The sequence below is a fragment of the Nycticebus coucang genome, unplaced genomic scaffold (genome assembly GCF_027406575.1).
Source record: "Nycticebus coucang isolate mNycCou1 unplaced genomic scaffold, mNycCou1.pri scaffold_44, whole genome shotgun sequence".
In the NCBI taxonomy this organism is placed as follows: Eukaryota; Metazoa; Chordata; class Mammalia; order Primates; family Lorisidae; genus Nycticebus; species Nycticebus coucang.
In genome coordinates this window covers 1,373,666-1,391,845 of record NW_026515578.1, presented here as the reverse complement: position 1 = coordinate 1,391,845, position 18,180 = coordinate 1,373,666, and the positions used below count along the sequence as shown (strand labels likewise).

Below are 18,180 nucleotides of genomic sequence, written 5' to 3'. Positions count from 1 at the left end.
CTTTTGTAGAGGAGCGTCCAGAGGCCACCAGCGTGTGGAAGGCCAGTGCCCATCTCCTCTCTGCCTTTTCTCCTCCTGCCTTCTCACTGGCACGAGGTCCGAGGCTAAGGACTCTGAGCAACTTGCACCTGCACATCTGGTCCACTCTGCCAGGGGAGCTGGGAAAGCCGCACCTATAGGCTCCTACTCAGTCACCTCTAGGGCGCTGGAAGAGCAGCAGGTGCTTTTGGTGAAGGCAGTGGTTCTCAATCTTCCTAATGCCTCAGCCCTTTAATACAGTTCCTGTGGGTGGCAAACCACAGGTTCTCAACCTGTGCTCACCTTGTTCTCAACAGGTTCTCCCTTGGTAAAGGGGAGCCAATGTATTGTCCCTCCAGTGCATGGGCTCTAGGATCGCGCAGGTGTCCCTCAGACCAGACTCTGGAAGAGGCCTAGGGACAGGAGCTGAATTCCCACCTCTTCAGTGCCCATGGAGAGGCAGTCACTTCCTCCCATAGCTGTGCTTTAGTACTATGACCCTGTGCCATGGAACTTTCTGTCACAAGCACATATTTTGAACTTTTGCTGTTATTTATGGTAGCATACGTGGCCATTATTCATTTGACATGTGATTAGTGCAGCTGAGGAAACCATTTTAAAATTTCACTTAATTTCTGAGTTCAATTAATCACACGTGGCTAGTGGCTACTGTATTAAGATAGACAGACATAAAAAGAAAAAGAAGTCATGTAGAGTGTTGGAGTTTGAAACTAATTTGCTGATGCATATTTTTGTGCCACGTTGTTTTCTTTGGAGATGAAGATAATAAATGAACATTCACTACTGAATATCATATTGGGAATAAATTTAGTGAATCTCCCCAAAATATTTGTGTGCTCTGTCTGGCCATGGTACATAAATCTCTGTGTTCCCTTCGGGGGTCAGGTTTTCTGAACACACAATTTTGTCTCTAGCAAAAAATAATTTCTATTACTCCATTTTTATCTGGGATTTAGGGATAATATTCAACATCCCAGAGGGATTTTATTGGTAAGGAAATATAGTGGAAACTTTGAACAAGGTCAGCACTTTTAGGAGTGGAATATGAATTTGAAAATAAATAAAAGATTGGGTGATCTATGTTATTTTCCTTCTTCTTTATTTATTGATTGATTTTTGCTGAAATTGAAGACATAATCAGGCAAGTATTAAGGCCGGATGGTTTTAATAGCTCCATCAGAAAGCCTTGACGCTCAGGAGAGCTTAACAACAACAAAAAGTAGGTCAAGGAGAACAGCTGAACGAAACTTCAGGGAAAGATCCTTTCATGCAGGTGGTTTAGAGAATTGGAAATATTCAAGGCTTTTTATGCTCCTTAAGAGCCTAAGTAAGTTCAGGAGCTACCTCTGCTCAAGATCAGGTTCTTGTTCTGCCTTGTAAGCTGTTTGCCTTTAGGCAAGTCAATCTGTTCATGACTCCATTTCCTTTTCTGTAAAATGTTTGAGTATGAAATAACTTGGGTAAAGTACTTACAACAATGACTGTCACCTGCTAAATTCTCAAGAATATTAGCCACTATTATTGTTATTATTTTTTTGAGACAGAGTCTCACACTGTCACCGTAGAATGCTTTGGCATCACAGCTCACAGCACCCGCAAACTCTTGGGCTTACGTGATTCTCTTGCCTCTTTTTCCCAAGTAGCTGGCACCCACCACAATGCCCAGCTATTTTTTGTTAGCCGTTGTCATTTAGTTGGCCTAGTCCCAGTTTGCACTCACCAGCCTGGGTGTATGTGGCCGGTGCAATAATCACTGTGCAACAGATGCCAAGCCTAGCCATTATTTTTAGTATATGAGGATGGAAATCATTGATCATACTTTTAGACACTTCCATGTTTTTGGCACCTGTGGTTGAATATTGTTGATCTAGGGAATAGAAAATGCTATCACTTTTCCCCCAGGACACTATATGTGGATGTTTCCACAAGATAGCTATAAGTAGACCACATAGACACAAAATGTGTGAAACCACACATGAAAGAGGCTTTTCTTTCTAAAAGACTTGTAATTACAGTTTTATAGACCTAAATAACAGGCATCATGAAATAAGATTCAGTCTGTAATTCAGTCTTTTTTATTTTATAAAAATCTAATGATTCATAGCAGTAGGGTGAAGAATACTTCAATTCAACAGGAAGAAGCTATCATACCACAACCTGAGTGCAGGTAAATTCAGTGCACTCTAGGGGAAGCAGTTCAAACTAGATTATCCATATGCAGGATTCTATACTTCCTGTAGTATCTTTGTGATCTTTGTAAGTTCTGTTTAAGAGTTTGAGCCATAAATATCTCATGAATCAGAGTTTCAGGGATACTTGCATACATGAGGTCTCTTAGATTTTACTCTAGTTTTGCCACAAAGGTTCTGAATGCTTAAAGGGACCCAAGTCTTCCTGTGTATTCACTTCATCCTACTCAATGTCTTCTGTTCAATTTCCCAGTCTGTCTGAGCAGAAAATATGTCTATTAAATGAAGGGATATGATGGTTTCTACCATGTGGATCTAAGGAGGATTAGGTGGGAATTTTCTGAAAGCAATTTCACTTCTGTATTAAAAATAGATCACCTTCTACATCTTGAGAGATTAATATTGATTCTGTCAAACCTGCTTTTTTTTATATTCCTTTTTAGCCTATATTTTTCAATTTAAGCCAGAGTATAAGGGGAGAAAGTTTCACCAAAATCTTAAGGTTGAAAATGTAAAATATTCTATGCTGCTACAGACTAGAAAATCTTATAACCTCTCAGGTGAAAACATATTATAAATTCTTCCAATCTCAGGTTTTTTCTGTGGCTCTCTTTTGACATGAAAATTTGATAAACATTTTAATAAAACATGTGCAGTTTTGTGACTGTCCTTGAAGTCTTTTTGGAAATAAGTCATAGATAATAAATGAGTAAATTTTTTGTAAAAGTAGTAAATTTAAAGTTAAGACATTTGCTCCAAATGCAATGCTCAATGAATTGAAAAAAGAAATGGCTATTTTATGTCCATTTGTCTGTACATACATGCATGAGGAGTAAATTTTTCACCAAATGTATTAAAGGCTTTTTTGGAACAAGGGAGATAAACACATTACAGTTGACTGTGATGGGCCCTGAAGATCATAGGAGCCTATGAGACAATTATCACAAGTACAAAATCTCCCATAAAATTTAAGAAACAAAATAGCCAGAGGTCCTTTTGTTTTCATCTTTCTAGGTGCATCAAGAACTTCAAGACAAAAAACACAATTAAATTATCAGATATGTGGACAACCAGCTGTTTGGCTGAGGAGGGAGAAGGCAACACCGAGGCTGTGAAGTCCTTCATCTTGGGCTGGCCCACTCAGAACTTTGTGGCCACTTTCAAGTAAGAACCACAGCTTGTCCTATATTTACCTTTCTGAGCTATTGTGGTCATTTCTGTGATGAGAGGGAAAACTTCAGGCCAATTTTATTCCCCAAATTGGTAGAAAGATAACATTTTATTCTGATTGTTTATGAAATCTATAACTGATTTTTACACCTAATTAAACCAATACACTTGTGTGACATGTTTCCCCTAAGAGTTTTTGGCTTAAACTATATGAAAAGTAACACCACTATTGGGGACTCTTGTAGTTATTTATCTTGGTTTGGCCAATCTCTTTTAAAGGGGCTCTTGTGTGTCAGTGTCCTGCCATGGGGGCAGGGTCCACTAAGACCTGTGGAAGTGGCAGCAACCGACTGAAGAAATATAATGTTAGAAACAATGGCAAAGAAAGAGACATGAGACAGAGAACAGAATTAAAGGTGGGAAGTCAAGGGTCCATTGACAGTTTGGGGGATTCCAGCAATGGCCCAGAGTGTTTGATCCATTCTGCTTCATAAATATTCATTTGCCCAGAGGGTAAGATGAGGGAGAGAACAAAGATGCCAGCACATTCTTTGAGTGAGCATATCAGCCCCTATTGTATTTGTTTTTTAAGGGTTTGAGTAGACTTGAGAAATCTGAAATCTGAGCCTTATAATGAGACTGCATCCTGCTTGCGATCGCACACACAGATTTCTAAGGAGGTGTTAAACTGCATTACTTCCCTGTTTAGTAAAACACCACTGCTGTTAATCTCCTCTGAGGAATCAGGGAGAGGCAGGAATTTTCCTCCCATCACCACCACAGAGGATCTTCCTCCAGGATAAGGGATTTAAGCTCTTCCACCCATATCTCAGGATTTGAGCTACTGCCTTGGTTTCTGCCCAAGGAAAAGCAAATATCCCAAATGGGTGTCTGCTTTGCCTGTTTACTATGCAGGAAATGACCCAGTTAATGTATCTTTCTAGGTCTTTGTCATAGTCTCTTCTGTGGCCATTTTTCCTCAGAGTGCTCACAGACCCAGCCGAGGTGTTTAAAAGCTCTATCACTATCAGGCTAGAATTTCAGAAAAGGCAGGAAGCTTGCTAGCATTTGGCTAGCTTAAATGTAAACTAGCTGACTTTTCTTTGTTCCAACTCACTCAGCTTATTGTTTAATATTCCTCTGTTTCTGGGGGTGCTCTCCCTTGCCAAGAATGAAGTCTTCATTCTCCACCCTTCCTGCATACTAAAACAACAAAGGGGACTTGAAATTCTAGGGATATTAAAGGGGAGTAGATTAGTCAAACCATTCAACTCCCTCTTCAACATCCCCTTTCCTAATGGCTAGGTGTTTGTTTTACATACTGTGCCTTTGAATTTCATAAGTCTTTAGAAGCCACTGAAATGGCATGCATGAAGCTAATTTTATAAAGTATTCTGATTTAGTTTGCATACTGGTTTATCCTCCAAATTTCACTAAAGAAGTAGTTTTTCATCCTACAAACAAAATTGATGTCATGACATACAGGGTTGTGAATTCTGTACCAAGTGTTGATTTAGTTTCTATGGAAATGTGGGAGTTGAGAGCAAAGTATAGATTTTAAGGAGTAAACCTCAGTTTTCCAGGATTCATTATTTCCTGGATTGTAGGATTAAAGAATTTGTTTCCTCCTCTCCTGACTGTTCTTAGTTGGTACTTTTCAGTTTGGGGGGAGGCAAAAATCACAGCTGCGAATTTGAACACCTTCAGGATTTGTTTTTCCCTTAAAGATGTAGGGTCCTATACATGAACCTGATGCTTTTCATTCTGCTTTTCTGCCCAGCACCACCAAACTCTTAAGGCTTCATCCAAAAGCCAAAGGTCTAAAGTTTTTCAAGCTGTTAACCTTCTCTAGTAAAGACAGGGATATCATGGCATTATACTCTGCACTAGTGCCATCTACAAAAGTTTTTGTTTTTTCCTTTTTTTTTTTTTATTAAGTCATTGGTGCATAAATCATGAACACATTTATGGCATTTTTGGATTCAATGTGTTGAGTATAGGTACAAATTGGAATGCTTACTGCCACTAATCAACATAGCCTTCACTTCATTTACCCAATTAAAACGTTTAGACATTTTTGTTCTTCACCTGATAGAACCAACTTGTACTTGCAGTGTTCTCCATAGGTGTGGTTCCCCTACTAATCCTCCCTCTATCAACACAACCTTTTCCCATCCCCTCTCCCTCTCCTTTCCTCCTTCATCCTAGGCTAGAGTTGTGGTTCATTTTTCATATTCAAGTGTGAGTTCTTATAAATTGGTTTCACAGTAGTACTGAGTACATTGGATATATTTTTTTTCTATTCCTGAGATACATAACAAAGAAAAAATATTTTCTAGCTCCATCCCTGTAAACATAAAAGAGGTTAAGTCTAGATTTTAAGAACTTATTTGGAAAGAACATATGTTTTTATCTTTCCTTGCATGTCTTGTTTTTCATGGCAGACATCCATAGATATCCTTATTTTCTATTGCTTGACCTCCTTGGAGTTCCATGTACAGAGAATCTATTTGTTGTGATTGTTGTGACCACACAACATTTTTTTTTTTTTTTTAGAGACAGAGTCTCACCACCCTCGGGTAGAGTGCCGTGGCGTCACACGGCTCACAGCAACCTCTAACTCTTGGGCTTACGCGATTCTCTTGCCTCAGCCTCACGAGACCACACAACCTTTTTAATCAAATAATTTCCATGAAGCTTTATAAGAAAGGAGGGGTTGGGGAATGTGGAAACAAGTTTTATATACACTTTATTGCTCAAACAATGTCTCTTGAACCAAGTGGTCAAGGTTAATATCTCCAGTGATGGCATGTGGATATCATGTACTTCTTGATATATCATGTTAAAAGCAATTTACCTCCATGGTCCCCTCCCCCCATAGAAAAACATAATTCTATTGTAATAATGAGAAAATCATCCAAGTAACACAAATTGAGAGTCATTCTACAACATCACTGACCAGTATACCTCAAAACTATAAAAGTAAAGAGGCAAAAACAGGGAAAGACTGAGAAACTGTCATAGATCAATTTCTTTTTTTTTTTTTGGCCCTGGTCACATAATTTATTTGTTATATTCATAAAAATAACATAAAATCATGATTAAAAATTCAAGTAATGCAGAAAAATGACAAGTACAAAGTTTTAAAGTACCCAAGCTTTTCATTCCTACTACAGAAAAGTGGGGGCTATTTAGAAGTATAAATACATGTCACCATTTAAATGCCTTTTTTATTTATATTAAATCATAGCTGTGTACATTAATGCAATCATGGGGCACCATACACTGATTGTATAAACAGTTTGACACATTTTCATCACACTGGTTAACATAGCCTTCCTGGCATTTTCTTAGTTATTGTATTAAGACAATTATATTCTACATTTACTAAGTTTCACATGTACCCTTGTAAGATGCACTGCAGGTGTAATCCCACCAATCACCCACCCTCTGCCCATCCTCCACCCCTCCTTCCCCTCCCTCTCAATTTCTAAGGAAACATGATAATTAAATGTACTATGGATACTTGATTAGCTCCTAGGCCAGAAAAAGGACATTAATGGAAACCCAGTGATGTCTGAACAAAGTCAAGAACTTACTTTATTTGATGAATAGTGTCCCAAGATTGTTTTCTTAGCTTTAAAAAATAGTCATGATATTGTAAAAGGATAACATTAGAGGAAAGTTAAAGTGGGTGAGAAGGATGCAGGGGCTCTCCAACTTATTTTTATAACTTTGCTTAATATCTGCCATTATTTTAAAATTAAGATTATTTTCTTAGAAAAAGGTGTGGAGTTTTGGCTTTTCTGGTAATTGCTCTTCAAAAGCATTTCCTTGGGCTCCTTTTTCCCCTAAAGACAGCTTATTTGAGTGACATGGTCCCCAGCTTGCCCTCAGCAAGACAGAACTTTATGTCCTCCATCTTTGAGATAATCTTCCAATATGTCTTTACTTTCTTACCTTTAAGACAAACTCTTTCCCTTCTGAATATTAGTATTATATTTTTCATAGTCTTAAGTGCTTTTACCAACAGAGAGCTAAAGTGTCTTTATAAACTCAAAGATAACCGTTCCTTTTAGAAGCACTTTTATTTTTTATCCTGTAAAATTGTATGATATTAAGAACCATGAAAGAAAATAACTCCTTGATTGTAGGATAGAGCAAGAGGAAGGGAAAACCTAAGAAGTTTACACAAATAAGAAGATTACAGAGTTTGCCCGACATAGTTGGTAATTTATTTTTTGAAGCAATGTATGCTATGTTGTCAAACTAGTGAACACCATAGAGCAATGAGAAGTAATGATCTAAAGCTGCAGGCAGTAATCCAGATACATTTCACAAATGTAATGTGAATCAAAGCAGCTAGGCCAAAGCAGCATATACTGTATGATTATATTTACTGAAAGTACCAAGACAAGCAAACTATTCTCTGCTATGGAAAGTAGGAATGGTGACAACCACAGGCTGAATAGAAACATCAGTGGACCTTCCATAGTGATTGTCTGTTTCATAATCTGGATGGTGGTCATGGAGGTGTGTTACACTTCAGCTTTGTGCAGAATTCTCTATACATGTTATTTGTCAAATAAAAGTTACAAAATTACTAAGTCTCTTAAAATGAAAGATTTTTTAACTTCTTTGAATAAAGTGAGTGGGTATAAAGAATACGTCTCATATATTCTCAACACTGAATAAACCCGAGCTTTGACATGAACTCTGAAAATGTGGGCGTTTTAAAAAAGAAAATGTAATAATTGATGAAAGATGGAGTTTGCATCATTAACTATTCGTTGACAAGATGCTATGTGCTTTCTGATGGCCAGTTCTGAGATATTGCTTATGCAGAATGTTGCAAAGCAACAAAAATCAGAAAAAAATACAAATACTTCTGAAGTGGATTTTGTTGGATCAAGAAAATAACTAAGGTTTCCAATTTCTCTGAAGAGATTAGTGAGAAGGTTTCAGAGAAGACCAAATTGGTCTAAAGTTCATTTTATTTATAAGTTTAAGAATTAGGGTGGTGCCTGTGGCTCAAGGAGTAGGGTGCCGGTGCCATATGCCAGAGGTGGAGGGTTCGAACCCAGCCCTGGACAAAAACCAAAAAAAAAAAAAAAAAAAAAAGAATTAAATACAGCTGGAGAAAACTATTAATAAATAGCCATTTAATTGGAAATGAATTGAGCTTAAACAGGTTGTATTACTTGAAGGTAAGTTTTCTATGAACTCATTTGCTAAATTATAATTCTTCAGTATGTATTTAAACGTTGACATCTCTGAAAACATTTTGTTTGCTGAGCCACGATATTTTCGTCCATATGCCAAATTTAGCTTTCCCCTCTTTTATCTCGATATTAGGCATACTTTCCATCCTATGATGCTTTAAGCTACAAACACACTACAATTGAGATAACTAATCCAGCTTTACAGATGTGGGAAAAGCAAGTGTTGGATTATACATCAAGTGTTCTTGGCACTGTAAGAGCTCCCACCCTTGCTCATATAAAACCACTTGTAGAAACTCAGTGAAACAGAGGGTCTGTGTAGAATCCATAAAAAAGAATTTACTATAACTAGAGCTGATTTTGAAATTTCTCCAAAAGGACATTTTCCCTTTGGGCATGTCCAGAACACAGTTATGCTGAGGTTGCATCTTCCATGTGCAGCTATGTCAGTAACAGCAGGCTGTTTCTATTTTCATCAGGATTGACAATCTTCAATATGCTAGCCTGAGTAGTTTGTGTGATTTTCCTCCTGTATTTTCTCTGATTGCAGTTCTTCACAGGAAAAAGACAAATGGCTTTCTCTTCTTCAGTGGTATGTTTTTCAGCATATATAGTTTTAATCTTTACGATGCAAGAAATGAATTCAACCTTTCCTGCAGAGATGTGCCCCAGATTGTTCTCTTCTCTTAAGTAGAAATTGTTCATTTGTCCTGAAAATAAGGTACCGTATGGAGTATTTGGGAGCTACTAGTCGCTATATATGTTCTTTCCTTACATGTTTGGCTTACTTTCTAGGAAGGAGACTATTACTGTTCAGAACATTGAGGTCTAGTTATTTTATGTCAACCAGAAAGTAGTCAAGAATATCCTCCCACCCTTCCTGTCACCTCCTGTCTTCTAATTGTGACTAACAGTTTCCTCAGTGTGTGTATTAAGTTCCCATATCTGGAGGGTTTTTGCTGAGTACCTCAAAAGCCAATTCTTTAGCCCACCATTGTGTATACAGATTTCAATGGTAGATTTAGGCTCATCTGTCAGAACCATAGTTCTTCCCTCCTTCCTCTCCCCTTCTCCTCCCCAAGCAAGAGGTATTCAAGATTTGCACTCTGTCGGAGAGCAACATGAGAGGCAAAATGTCATTGCTTTGCTTTGCCCTTGCAAAGTATTACATATGCTTCTGTTGTTATCAGTATGGTGTGGACCTGTCCAGAGAAGGCAGGGAAGCTATAAGGATAAAATGTTACCCAGAGCTGCCTTAACCTGCTTATGCTTCTTAAACCTCACTAGACATGGAGGCCCCTATTCTTTTATGCGCCTTAGTCCAACATCCCAATTTCTGTTTATTTTCTTACAACCTAGAAAGCGATCTGATTTTGCTGAGTCTTCTCATATGTCTATAACCATGGCAGATGAGAATATTGAATATATTAGCAAAGCAGATTGATTTTGAAAATAATCTCTCAGCAAATTCCATCTAACTCAGTGTTTGCATTTGATTAGGAACATCGATCTGGAAAAAGTCAAAGATGACCCAAAGAACATTCCCTTAAAAATCTACACTCAAGATGTTGCCAATTGTGTCCATGTAAGTGATTATCAGGCAGTACATTTAATTCCAGGTTTCTGCATAAATCACATTACTGGGGATAATGCACGTAAGAGAGACAGGCAGGCAGACAGGTGGACTGTGCGTGTGTAGCACAGGGAGAAATGTGATTTCCTAGGTGTATCTATGTCTTTGTATCTATGCAAAGCAAACTCTGGAGGACAGGAAGCAAGAGAAGCTTATCTTAGCTACAGTATTTGACATTTACACTCGGAAGGAACACCGCCTGTCAGAGGTCTCCTTAGTCCCTGTGCATGACTTTTTCCTGGATCTCATCAACAGCAGCTGCAGGGAATGGTCGTAAAGTTATTTCCACAAAGAGCTATTTCCTATTATTATTTATTATTATTTCCTATTATTATAAAGAATTTTTTCCAAGTTGTCAATTCTGAAGTAAAAAGTGGTTTTGAAAAGTGTGTTTTTTGAGTTGTTATGGATTGAATTGTTCAGGTTAATAAGTGAATGATGTGGGAAAGGTGACATTTTTAGGGGATTAGGATTTTTCTGCCCCAATTTTTTGCAACATGAGTCAAATAAACATTGTTTAACTGTAGTTATAATATATAATTGATGACTGATTTTACTACAAAATCCAGGATGTTATCAATGATGAATTAGATGGAATTTTATGAATAATCTTATGATACTATATTCTGTCATAGTTCACCACAGCTCTAGCACACAAAATGGTTTCATTTGTGGAAAACTATGTAGTGAAGAATGGTTATGTTTTGGCTAAAAAGCAAAACTTATTCAAATGTTCTGAACAAGACCCATTTGCCAGATATCATTTCTTGAGTGCAATACTCAAATTTTTAAGGCACTAAAGTACAGAGATCTTCTGTAGAAAAGTGGAAATAAATATATTGTTACTACCACCTGATTTGATTCAATTGTTATGGTGGTTTGTTATTGTCACAAGAGGATATTCAAGGAAAACCCCATAAATTATTTGAAACACTTTTTTAAAATGTGAGTTCTTGAGAAAGGAATGATGCTCCACTCTTCAGTTAGGAAAAGATGAAAGATATGGTGGGTCGGGTGCTCTGTTGATACCACTAGTCCCCTAGAATGTCGTGGATGATTTGACACACTCTGTCCATTGCTCTCTGAAGCAGATTTCATGGCAAGCGTCTCTCTGCGGAGCTCTGCTTGCAGAGTGATTCCCCCACTTAGGAGCACTTGAAGGGGAAGTACTGTCTTCTTCCTTTAGCTGTGCACAACCTGTCAGTGAATACTGCTATTGTGCAACCAAATAGCACCTTATCCATTTGTGTTTGTTTGTTTGTTTTTGTTATTCATTAGCTAGAGAGCTCTGTCAGGTGAAATTTACTTTTTTAGTCTACCACAAAGGCATGTGGGCATGTACACTTTCTGTAAGTATGATTCTGAACATGCGTGCCAAGTAATAAGAAAAACTATTATTAAGTAGGTAATTGGGAAGATAGACGCTTTACTTTATAAAAAACTCCATAAGATAATTTCTTTAAATGGGTTGGATTTAGACTTAACAAAAAGCAGAAACCTTTATTAAAATCAATTCTTAAGTCAAAGCCCAGTATTTAACATTCCTGTGACACGTCAGGCAAAAAAGTCTCTGGGTTGGGGCTTCGAATCTTTTTTTTTTTTTTTAAATTAAATCATAGCTGTGTACATTAAGGTGATCATGGGGCACTCTACACTGATTTTATAGAGCATTTGACATATTTTCATCACACTGGTTAACATAGCCTTCCTGGCATTTTCTTAGTTATTGTGTTAAGACATTTATATTCTACATTTACTAAGTTTCACATGTAGCCTTGTAACATGCACTATAGGTGTAATCAAATCTTCCCTGTTGTGCTCTCATTCAATTTGGCATAATCCTTGACGATACCAAGATTCTGATTTGAAGTAGATACATTTCAAATCCTTTATATAAATAAAAATTTCTTAACAAACAACTTTAGAACCAATTTGTCATGTCAAGTAATTGGCTTATGGAAAAGAATTACTGTTAATGGAGAAATAAGTGATACATTATTTGTAGATTTTCCATAGCTTTATTATCATATCTTTAAAATATCATTATATTCTCATTTATGATACTTATTTGTACCTTTAAGGCCCTCTCTATAATGAACATAGCCCAAATAACTGATTTGTTGTAAAACTTACGTATATGGAAAAATATTTCTTTCCTTTATAACATATCATTTTTCTCGATTTGACTGTTGCCTTTTTGGAATTTTGCAAGGTCCACTGATATGCTTGAATTTTGCTCATTTTTTTTTAAATCTCCTTTTTAAATAAGTGTTTCTTGCTATTGTTTAGCATATACCTATGACAGATCATAGACTTTATGGTAGAGTTGTTAATAGAACTGAGATATCTTAAATTTTCAATTCTTTCTATGAGAGGGATTGGATATGGAAAGTAGCCATAGTGTTTGACACATAGAAAATTCTCAATAAAAATGCAAATATATTTTTGTGAACAGTTATTATTCATGTTTTGCCTAAACTGTCTTTAAGCCTTGCAAGGAAATAAAAGCCTGGACTGTAAAACCAGTACTCAGGAAAAGAATAAAGGTTCACCTTTCTCTGTACTTTCCCAATTACATTATGAGAAAACAAATATACAAATGAGGCAGTGTGGATTTTTCCTTGTTTGTTGATTTTACTTTGGGAGCTGCATCCCTGTACTGTGCCAAAAATACATTTGGTATCCTATACTTGCTTAAGCTTTAATACTTTTGGGCCGCGCAACTTTTAATTTCAGAGAAATATTATATTAAAAGGTATAATTTATAAGGGAATACATGTAAATTATTATCAATTTTGTTCTACTGAAGCTTGTGATTGACTCTTTTCATAAAAAATCAAGACTACTTCTTCAGTTGATTTAAAATCTTTATTCAGAGCCATATTTCTCATTTCTTTTTTCCTACAGTATAAAACCATAAGAGTAAAGAACTCACACACCGCCAACGAAGTTGTGCAGATGGTTTTGTCAATTCTAAGAGTAACCGTAAGTTACTCTGCTGGATGATCTTAATTAGAAACACACTGATATTTTAAGTTCATAATAATCTTATCCCTTTCATCAGCAGACACCTGATTATTAAAGATACCATTACTTTGTCCCCTAAAATGTAGAAATTAAAATGAATAAGCTGTAATATTAGCTTAATACATGGTGGCATTCTTCCAGTCTTATTTTCGACTTGTGTAAACTGTTTTCAGAATGAGATTGGACTATAATTTTCAAAAATAATATGTACCTTGATTGCACTATGAGAATTGTACAATATAATATTTTTATGTAAGATCCGTGTTGACAGAGTTTGAACTCCTTTTTCTCCTTCCTGCATGACACTATATTTCTACTGCTCCTCCATGCAACTATCCTGTTATTTCTCCAAGGTTCAATCAGTCTCAGAAAGGCCAATTCTCAAGGATTTTCTCAGTGTACCATTTTACATAAAGTAACATTGGGTGACCACACATCCTGAGAACGAACTGGCTAGTACTTCTAATAAATCAGGAAAGAAAAAGACAAATTTTGTGTTAGACACTAGATTCAAAGAGCTGTAGTGTATGCACCATACTCCTTTCTGTTTTGCCTTTAGTTTTTGTCCCTTTCCATTTTCTGTGACACAGGTGAGTGTTTTGAAATTGTAGTAGTAGAGAAAATGAGAGTATTCAAAGATGAGGTAGAGGAAAGAGAACTGGAAGGTTTTCTCATTGTGTCTCTATCCATTATATAAACAGCATACAATGAAAGAGTACTTTTTGTTAAAGGGAATGAATTAAAAAAAAAAAGAAACTAAAGGAATCACTGTAAAAATGCCATTCCTCAAATGAGGCTCTCTGATATTAGAGCACACTAATGCTATTATATGACATAATGCACACCTAAGATACACCATGATGTCATTATATGTATGTTGATTTGCTTGTTCGTGGTGCTATAGGAAGGCACAACTACATCAGGGACTTTCCCAAAGCAATGCAAACATTGTAACCAAATTATTTATTACCCTCATTATCACTCTGAAAAGAGAAAGATTAAACCATAGGACAACCAAAATTTTGGATAAGAAATCTGCTTTTTTTCTTACATGAGACTTGTAATATAGTTAAATGTATATGAACTGAGTAAAGCAGGCACCTCTGCATTGATTTTTATTCTGTACACCTATATTTAAGGGAGGAGAAAGTTTCAGGAGTAGAAAGGAAGATGAATGACATGATTTATTTTCTTATCCGGCTCTTAACCTTTGAATAAAATGGTCAAGCTTTTCAGTAAAAATGTCTATTACTTTTAATAAGAATTGAGGATATTTGGTGATAGCTATTGAACGGGATTTTTAGTTTGTCTTCAGGTGCCACAGGAAACAATAGATTGTGTTAGATTACTCTTCAAATTTATTTATTTTATTTTTTATTTAAAGTTTTTTTATTATTATTAAGTCATAGTTGTGTACATTAATGCGACCATGGGGCACCATACACTGGTTTTATAGACCATTTGACATATTTTCATATTCTTCTTAGGAAAGTATCTCATCTCAAGAATGGAAAAAAAAGTAACCAATGTACTCATCCCTACTATGAAATGAATTTATGGCTTTCATATGAAAGCTATAAACCAGTTACACTCTTCATATATACATTAAAAATTTTAGCTAGGAGACATGGCAGGGACAATGTTACAAACTGAATGTTTGGTGGTTACAAAGGGGAGTTGTTGTAAGATATTCATCAGAGCTAGAATTCTCCATTATAAAGGTAGACCATGATTTTTAATCTGAATTTCAAGGCTAGGATATGAAATATTGCCAACAGATTTCTCTGTTCTAGCTTTATTGGAACCATTTTTATTTTATCCTTCCTAGAGGATTCAGCAAAATCTGATGAATTAGTATAATGTTTTTTCAAGTGGAGTTCACAGTGCTGTTGGGTCCTAACTGTAACAGTGAATGATTGTATTGTTTTCCGTGACTACTAGGGTTATTTTCTAGGTAGAATTGTTGTTCTTTTCTGTCCTCAGTGCTGGACTTAACCAAACTCAAGCCAGTGGAAACTGTGCCAGCTACCTATCTTCTCAAAGCCTGTTGGTAATTCTTCTGCTCAGAAGTAGCTGAGCTAATAATCAGCATTTGCCTTTTTACTTTGTCATCACAGACACAGCAGCATTTGTGTCTTTCTGGATAACAAGGTTGTCTTTTCAGGGCTGTACTGATGTCCAGTATTCTCTGAGAAGTTTCAATATTAAAGAAGTCCAGTCTTTGAAGAGGAAATTCACCTTTTAGAAACAGGAAGTTGGTTCTTTTTTTGTTAGTGAGCCGACCTCCAATTTGACATTTTATGGCCTGTCTATACAATGAGGCCTGACTCCACTGCAGCTCATGGATCCTGAGCCATCACTGGATGGAGAAAAGCAGGATTCCTGAGTCCTCTACTGGGGGCTGGGAAAGAGACACTAGTTCTAGGAATCAGCATTCACATCTTCAGAATCCATCTCCATGCTCTTCAATGTGATAAGAATTTATAGTATCCATAATTTTCCTTTTGCAAAGCATACAATGTCAAAACTACGTCCACATTTAGTCCCCAAATTTGAAAGATTTATTATAACTTTGAATTCTTTTACCTCCAAGGGCTCAGACACAGATTACCAGTTGTGGGTAAATTCTGGAAAGAAAAAGGAAGGATATCCCCTTGTTGGTAAGGGTTTGCAAAAGTTCTTTCTTGGACATTTTAATTGTAATGTGACTTGCTCACATCCCTTGTAGATTACCAGCTTCCTATTTTGATAAATGAGTTTGTTTTATTGATGTTTTGGAAAACTCCTTGTGCTCCATTTGCTGAATGTTGCTGTAGTAATTGATAGGAATGGAACATTGCATTTTGTGCCTATGCCAGGTGGAAAGGAAGAGTTAGTGTTCAGGGAATTACATTCATTAATAAGAGAGGAATAGAAGGGAACTTAATCTCTGCAGTTTAAAATGTCAAAGCACAATGGTATTTGAGGATGACACTAAGACAATGCAATCACTTAAAGTGTGACAACCACAATCTCATTGTAGTCAGGTGACTAGGATTTAGTTTGTCTTGTATGTAAATTTCTTTTTGTATCTGTTTATTGTGTTTCTAATGCCCTGATCTCTTCATTCTGATCATTACCTGGGAAAAGCAACCTCAAAGGGAAGCAGTAAGAGGAAAGCCTAAATCAAGCCAGTTCCATTACTCTTGAGTGACTAATTATGCAACCAATAAAGAGTCATTAAAAGTCTTTCACAGACAGACATTACATGGTAGATAATAGTAAAGATAGTGATGCTTGACATAGTGTAATGTTCCTTGTTCCTTTTGTTTATGTAACTTTAGCCACTAATGGTTCCTTTTTGGACCCTTATTATACTAGTGTGAGAGGTAGAGTAAATGTCTGGTTAATGTCAAAGAAAAAACAAGAATACCTTTCAATGTTTTCAGATCCAAACACAGGAAGGCTCAACATTATGCAACTCCCAAAATCATCTCCATATTTATTCCAAACAAGGTAGCCTTAAGGTACTAATTCCTCCCTAATTGCTCTTCAAACTACTATGCAAGGACCACCAGCCTTATGCAGGCATCTCTAACTGCAAGCATGCAAATGATCATTTAGTCAACAAAAGGGTACTTTCAAACAAAAGTTCCAGGAGTAAGGGCAGTATGTTCTGTTTGTAGCACACCTGGTGACAGCACCAGTCAGTCTGAAATGTACATTTAGATTTTTCTGTGTAGGACACGAATACCCATACGGGATACTGATTTGTTACCTTCGAGACAGTGAACTCATGAGAACAGGACCAAAGGGCACGACCAGCACTTTGACCTTCCAAGAGCTCTCCCTTATGGAAGAGCTCCCTCCAGAAATACAGTGCCGTTTCAGCCTCAAGCCAAAATGTCAGGCTACAGCCCAGGAACACCAAGGTGAGTTGCTCCTCTTCTTTCATAGAGTCCTCTTTCAGGAAGCAGTAAGACGAAAGCCTAAATCAAGCCAGTTCAAGCCTAAATCAATCAGGTCATTTTGCAACACATATTTAGTACAAAGACAAAGACTCAGACATCTCCTTAGATCACATCAGGTACATTTTTCTTTCAAATATACTATAGTTTTTAAAGGAAAGATGAAGTTTAAGCACAGGACAGTTTTACACATCTGCAATAGGCATGCCTGGCTTACAACGAGGAGTTCATGGCAATATGATCTTTCCCTTCTTTCTTCACCGTTCTGTTCCCTTTCCCTCGTGCCTACTGCAGAGTCCAAGGCACTAAGTAAATTCTGCAGTGCTTCTATGCCTACTTGTACCGTGATACACACCTACTGTGTGTTCCCCCAAGTGGTCATGTTCTCACAGAAGGCTGTCAGTGATGGGTACTAGAAGATTGTAATGCCCAACCTGGCCCCTGGTACTGATAATTACGTGGAGGCTAAGATGAGTCTTCCACAGAAGTCTCTTCTAAGCCTAATAATCTAGTAGGGATGCCAATGTACATCATCCAAAGTTGAGAATGCTAAAAGTGATAGTCAACATACCAACATCCTAATTTATCCTAGTCTATATATGAGCCATAAAACTTCAGTCAGAAGTAAGATTCTATCAGAAACAGAAGAAAGTAGTAACAGAAACATATGAGTGGGAGGGTAGAATATCGATGCTGAATTTCTGCAGTCCTTTGTCGGTTTGAAGTAACTAGGCTATCCAGTGAACAGTGACATTGCATTTTACAAATGAGCAAACTCAGGTTCAAGGAATATGAAGTTTAAACACAAGGCATGAAGCACTACCTGCCATGTGACAGATTACAATCATCAACTGGGCTTCAGGTGAAATTCAGAAGTTCTTTATCTCTCTAATATCCAAAGTATGTGGCATTAACAAAAACATTTCTCACAGTGAGTTAACCTTATCGTAGAA

At 36.8% G+C, this 18,180-nt stretch overlaps 1 protein-coding gene across 1 annotated transcript in view; it reads left to right on the top strand.

Moving 5' to 3' along the window:
* Positions 1 to 3,322: 3,322 nt before the first annotated feature.
* The window catches only part of LOC128579312 (rho GTPase-activating protein 20-like), a 41,185-nt gene continuing 26,327 nt past the window's right edge, over positions 3,323 to 18,180 (top strand). Inside the window, exon 1 of the mRNA XM_053581458.1 lies at positions 3,323 to 3,392. The gene's annotated coding sequence lies outside the window, so the exon portion shown is untranslated. The remainder of the gene's footprint in view (positions 3,393 to 18,180) is intronic.